Raw genomic sequence first — 6,463 nt, 5'->3', positions numbered from 1 at the left:
AAAAAAAACATTAATAAATAACCTTGAAGAAATACCTTGAGAAAATAATCTATTAGAAAATTTACTCTTAATGAATAAACTGTTAATAGATTTACTATTATTAAAAAGATTAGTGATGTAACTTGCAAAAAGATTACAAACAAAAACAAAAATAACGAAAAGAAAGATACTATTTAAAGGAAAGGAAAGAATATACTTAAACTAGATTGATTATAAGACTTCGCAGTTTCTCTTTTTCGCCAAATATTTTAAAAAATGAAAAAAGAAAAAAGGAAAAACATAAAAACAAAAAGGAAAAGAAGGAAAAGAAAACACAAAAGATTTAGAAAAAAAAGAAAAAAGGAAAAGCATAAAAAGAAAAAGAGAAGAAGAAAAAGAAAAAACAAAAGAATAAAAAAAACAAGAAAAATGGAAAAACATAAAAAGAAAAGGAAAAAGAACAAGAAAAAAGAAAGAATGGAAAAAACAAAAGAAAAAAGAATAACAAGTTAACAGGAAGTAGAGAAAGTACCTGGGAGTTCTTGAAGCAGAGGTCAAAGGTCAGGGCGACGCGACGTCCCTGATTGAGGTCACGGAAGGTCACTCGAGAGAAAATATTAATTTACAAACAGACAAAATACTCAAAAAGTCGCTTGTTTTCACTTTCGAGAGAAAAACTATTTTTTTCCCACATTTTCCCTTTTTTGTTTGTCTTTGTTTTTTTTTTTTTTTTTTTTTTTGATCAATTTAAGTTTATAAAGAATCAATATATAAGTTTATAAAAAAAAAATCAATATGTTTATAAAAAATCAATATGTTTATAAAAAAATTATATATAAGTTTTTAAAAAATCAATATATAAGTTTTTAAAAAATCAATATATAAGTTTTTAAAAAATCAATATATAAGTTTATAAAAAATCAATAAATAGTTTATAAAGATTCAATAAATAGTTTAATGTATAAGTTAATTAATATATGTTTATCATTATATAAGTTTATAAAGATGTAGATATATATGTGTGTTGTTTGTTTGTTTGTTTTTTCTTTTTTTTTGTTATATTCAGACGCGTTTTCATCATCAATTTATTTCTTTCTTCTTCATTATCTTTTGTCTGTTTATTCATCAATATCAAGAGAAAGGAAAAGAGAGGAAGAGAAAAGAAGGTGAAGGAGAAATAAAATAAAATAAAAAGAATGCTGATTATGGTAAGAAAGAGGAAGAGGATGAAAGAGAAAGACCAAAAAAGAAGAAGGAAATGAAAATAAGATTACAGGGAGAGAGGAGTTTGAGGGAAAAGGACGAAGAATGAAGAGAAAAAAGAAAGAGAATGAAGAGAAAATAAAGGAATGAAGAGAAAGTAAAAAAAAAAAATGTAGAAAAAAGACTAGAATTAATGTAGAAAAAGAAGTTAAAGAACAAAAAGAAAAAAAAAGGAAAATGGAAAAGATAAATAAACTAGCAAATAAAAAGTAAGATAAAGAATAAAACACGAAAATAAAAATTAAACAGAAAAAAAACACGAAAATAAAAGTTAAACAGAAAAAACACGAAAATAAGACTTAGATAGAAAGAAAAAATAGAAAAAATGTAGCCCCAAGAGTTACCACTAACAGGAATGGGAGCGTGGGGGAGGGGGGGCGGAGGGCGATTGGGGGGGGGGGATGGCAGTCAGGGGAGGGGGGGGCGAATGAAGGGAGAAGAGAGAGAGAGAGGAGCGAATGAAGGGAGAAATGAGAGAGAGAGGAGCGAATGAAGGGAGAAGAGAGAGAGAGAGGAGCGAATGAACGGAGAAGAGAGAGAGAGAACGAATGAAGGGAGAAGAGAGAGAGAGAGGAACGAATGAAGGGAGAAGAGAGAGAGAGAGGAGCGAATGAAGGGAGAAGAGAGAGAGAGAGGAGCGAATGAAGGGAGAAGAGAGAGAGAGAGGAGCGAATGAAGGGAGAAGAGAGAGAGAGAGGAGCGAATGAAGGGAGAAGAGAGAGAGAGAGGAACGAATGAAGCGAACAGAGAGAGAGAAGCGAATGAAGGGAGAAATGAGAGAGGAGCGAATGAAGGGAGAAGAGAGAGAGAGGAGCGAATGAAGGGAGAAGAGAGAGAGAGGAGCGAATGAAGGGAGAAGAGAGAGAGAGGAGCGAATGAAGGGAGAAGAGAGAGAGAGAGGAGCGAATGAAGGGAGAAGAGAGAGAGGAGCGAATGAAGGGAGAAGAGAGGGAGGAGTAAATGAAAGGAGAAGAGAGAGAGGGACGAATGAAGGGAGAAGAGAGAGAGAGAACAAATGAAGCGAGAAGAGAGAGAGAGGAGCGAATGAAGGGAAAAGAGAGAGAGGAGCGAATGAAGCGAGAAGAGAGAGAGAGAACAAATGAAGCGAGAAGAGAGAGAGAGGAGCGAATGAAGGGAGAAGAGAGAGAAAGAGAGGAGCGAATGAAGGGAGAAGAGAGAGAGAGGAGCGAATGAAGGGAGAAGAGAGAGAGAGAGGAGCGAATGAAGGGAGAAGAGAGAGAGGAGCGAATGAAGGGAGAAGAGAGAGAGAGGAGCGAATGAAGGGAGAAGAGAGAGAGAGAACGAATGAAGGGAGAAGAGAGAGAGAGAGGAGCGAATGAAGGGAGAAGAGAGAGAGAGAGGAGCGAATGAAGGGAGAAGAGAGAGAGAGAGGAGCGAATGAAGGGAGAAGAGAGAGAGAGAGGAGCGAATGAAGGGAGAAGAGAGAGAGAGAGGAACGAATGAAGGGAGAAGAGAGAGAGAGAGGAACGAATGAAGGGAGAAGAGAGAGAGAGAGGAGCGAATGAAGGGAGAAGAGAGGAGACAGCGAATGAAGGGAGAAGAGAGAGAGAGAGGAGCGAATGAAGGGAGAAGAGAGAGAGGAGCGAATGAAGGGAGAAGAGAGAGAGAGGAGCGAATGAAGGGAGAAGAGAGAGAGAGAACGAATGAAGGGAGAAGAGAGAGAGAGAGGAGCGAATGAAGGGAGAAGAGAGAGAGAGAGGAGCGAATGAAGGGAGAAGAGAGAGAGAGAGGAGCGAATGAAGGGAGAAGAGAGAGAGAGAGGAGCGAATGAAGGGAGAAGAGAGAGAGAGAGGAGCGAATGAAGGGAGAAGAGAGAGAGAGAGGAACGAATGAAGGGAGAAGAGAGAGAGAGAGGAGCGAATGAAGGGAGAAGAGAGGAGACAGCGAATGAAGGGAGAAGAGAGAGAGAGAGGAGCGAATGAAGGGAGAAGAGAGAGAGAGAGGAGCGAATGAAGGGAGAAGAGAGAGAGAGAGGAACGAATGAAGGGAGAAGAGAGAGAGGAACGAATGAAGGGAGAAGAGAGAGAGGAGCGAATGAAGGGAGAAGAGAGAGAGAGAGGAGCGAATGAAGGGAGAAGAGAGAGAGGAGCGAATGAAGGGAGAAGAGAGAGAGGAACGAATGAAGGGAGAAGAGAGAGAGAGAGAAGCGAATGAAGGGAGAAGAGAGAGAGGAACGAATGAAGGGAGAAGAGAGAGAGGAGCGAATGAAGGGAGAAGAGAGAGAGGAGCGAATGAAGGGAGAAGAGAGAGAGAGAGGAGCGAATGAAGGGAGAAGAGAGAGAGAGAGGAGCGAATGAAGGGAGAAGAGAGAGAGAGAGGAGCGAATGAAGGGAGAAGAGAGAGAGGAACGAATGAAGGGAGGAGAGAGAGAGAGGAACGAATGAAGGGAGAAGAAAGAGAGAGGAGCGAATGAAGGGAGAAGAGAGAGAGAGAGAGGAGCGAATGAAGGGAGAAGAGAGAGAGAGAGGAACGAATGAAGGGAGAAGAGAGAGAGAGAGAGGAGCGAATGAAGGGAGAAGAGAGAGAGAGGAGCGAATGAAGGGAGAAGAGAGAGAGGAGCGAATGAAGGGAGAAGAGAGAGAAAGAGAGGAGCGAATGAAGGGAGAAGAGAGAGAGAGAGGAGCGAATGAAGGGAGAAGAGAGAGAGAGAGGAGCGAATGAAGGGAGAAGAGAGAGAGAGAGGAGCGAATGAAGGGAGAAGAGAGAGAGAGAGGAGCGAATGAAGGGAGAAGAGAGAGAGGAACGAATGAAGGGAGAAGAGAGAGAGGAGCGAATGAAGGGAGAAGAGAGAGAGAGAGGAGCGAATGAAGGGAGAAGAGAGAGAGAGAGGAGCGAATGAAGGGAGAAGAGAGAGAGAGAGGAGCGAATGAAGGGAGAAGAGAGAGAGAGAACGAATGAAGGGAGAAGAGAGAGAGGAACGAATGAAGGGAGAAGAGAGAGAGAGAGAAGCGAATGAAGGGAGAAGAGAGAGAGGAGCGAATGAAGGGAGAAGAGAGAGAGGAACGAATGAAGGGAGAAGAGAGAGAGGAGCGAATGAAGGGAGAAGAGAGAGAGGAGCGAATGAAGGGAGAAGAGAGAGAGGAGCGAATGAAGGGAGAAGAGAGAGAGAGAGGAGCGAATGAAGGGAGAAGAGAGAGAGAGAGGAACGAATGAAGGGAGAAGAGAGAGAGAGGAGCGAATGAAGGAAGAAAAGAGAGAGAGAGGAGCGAATGAAGGGGGGGGGAGAGATGCTGATGAGGAGAGCAGAGTGGCAGAGGGAGACGCAGCTTCCATGATCAATATCTGGCGGAGCCAAAAAAAAAAAAAAGAAAAAAAAAAAGGAAAAGAAAAGAAGAAAAAAAAGAGGAATAGGGAAGAAAAAAAAGAGGAATAGGGAAGAAAAAAAAAGAGGAATAGGGAAGGCCATGGAGGTGGGTCGGCCTCCCTTTTGTGTGTGGATGTGTGTGGATACGTAATCGTGATGCATGTGGATATGGTATGATTAATTGCACTTGATCATGTAAGAGAGAATGTGTATGTGTGAGAGTGAATGCGTACATGTGTATGTATGATCGTGTGGATACGTGGTAGGTAGGTTTCTTTTGTGTGTGGATATGTAATACGTGATGTGGATATGTCATGATTAATTACACTGGGTCATGTAAAAGCGAAGGCGTACATGTGTATGTGTGAGAGTGAATGCGTACATGTGTATGTATGATTTGTGTGTGGATAGGTGGTAGGTCGGCCTTGTTTTGTGTGGATACGTAATCGTGATAAATGTGGATATGTCATGATTAATTACACTTGATCGTGTAAGAGAGAATGTGTATGTGTGAGAGTGAATGCGTACATGTGTATGTATGATCGTGTGGATACGTGGTAGGTCGTCCTTTTGTGTGTGGATGTGTGTGGATATGTCATGATTAATTACACTGGATCAAGTAAAAGCGAAAACGTACATGTGTATGTGTAAGAGGGAATGTGTACATGTGTATGTATGATCGTGTGGATACGTGGTGGGTCGTCCTTTTGTGTGTGGATGTGCGTGGATATGTAATACGCAATGTGGATATGTCATGATTAATTACACTGGATCATGTAAAAGCGAAAACGTACATGTGTATGTGTGAGAGGGAATGCGTACATGTGTATGTATGATCGTGTGGATACGTGGTAAGTCCTCCTTTTGTGTGTGGATATGTGTGGATGCGCAATCGTGATGGATATGTGGATGCGTAAGAGGCGTAGAAATCAATTAAATGTTATCATGTAAGAGCCAATGCGTACATGTGTATGTATTTTCATGTGGATATGTGGTAGGTTGGGTTCCTTTTGTGTACGAATTGGTGTGGATATGTAATCGTAACATATGTGGATGCGTAAAGATTAATCAAATGTGATTATGTAAGAGCGAGTGTGTACTTATGTAAGTATATGTGGCATAACTTTTGTGTACGGATATGTGTGGATATGTAGACATCCATTAAAGAGCGAGAAAATACTTACAGTTATATGATTGTGGATATGTACTTACACATAAGACGAATGTTCTGGAATACACAATAGTGCGGATACACGTACATGAGCGAGTGTGCGTATAAACAAATTCATGGAGACACATACGCACACACAGATGCGTGTACACAATTCCATATATAGACATACATAAATGAGTGATTGTGTACTGACGGATGTACGGTTGGAGGTACATTATCATACTTACACGAGCAAGTGTGTACTTACATGTGGATATATGTGGATATGTGGATACATAATTATGCAAACACAGGCAAATGTGTACTTGCGAATGTGGATATGTGGATACGTGATCATACTTACATATCATGTACTTAAGAATGTGAGAATATGCAAAAAAAAAAAATAATAAATAAAAACAAAAAAAAGTCGTACAATCACATACACACACAGCTACATGTACACAAACACACATGTAGACACGCATACACAAATCAATGTATACCTACAGATATGTGTGTGCGTATATAAATAATTGTATGCAAACACACACGTACATACAGATATATGTACACAAATACATATTTACACACAGACACATACAAAGGTGATGTTCATGTACAAATCTATTTCGAAGAATGATATACATCTACTGAAACATTTTAGCTATATATATAGGACATAAGAACCCTAACTAAAAAATAAATAAATAAATAAATAAATAAAATAAAATAAAATCAAA

This window comes from Penaeus vannamei, chromosome 41 (genome assembly GCF_042767895.1).
Source record: "Penaeus vannamei isolate JL-2024 chromosome 41, ASM4276789v1, whole genome shotgun sequence".
Classification (NCBI taxonomy): Eukaryota; Metazoa; Arthropoda; class Malacostraca; order Decapoda; family Penaeidae; genus Penaeus; species Penaeus vannamei.
This window is presented reverse-complemented; position numbering follows the sequence as displayed.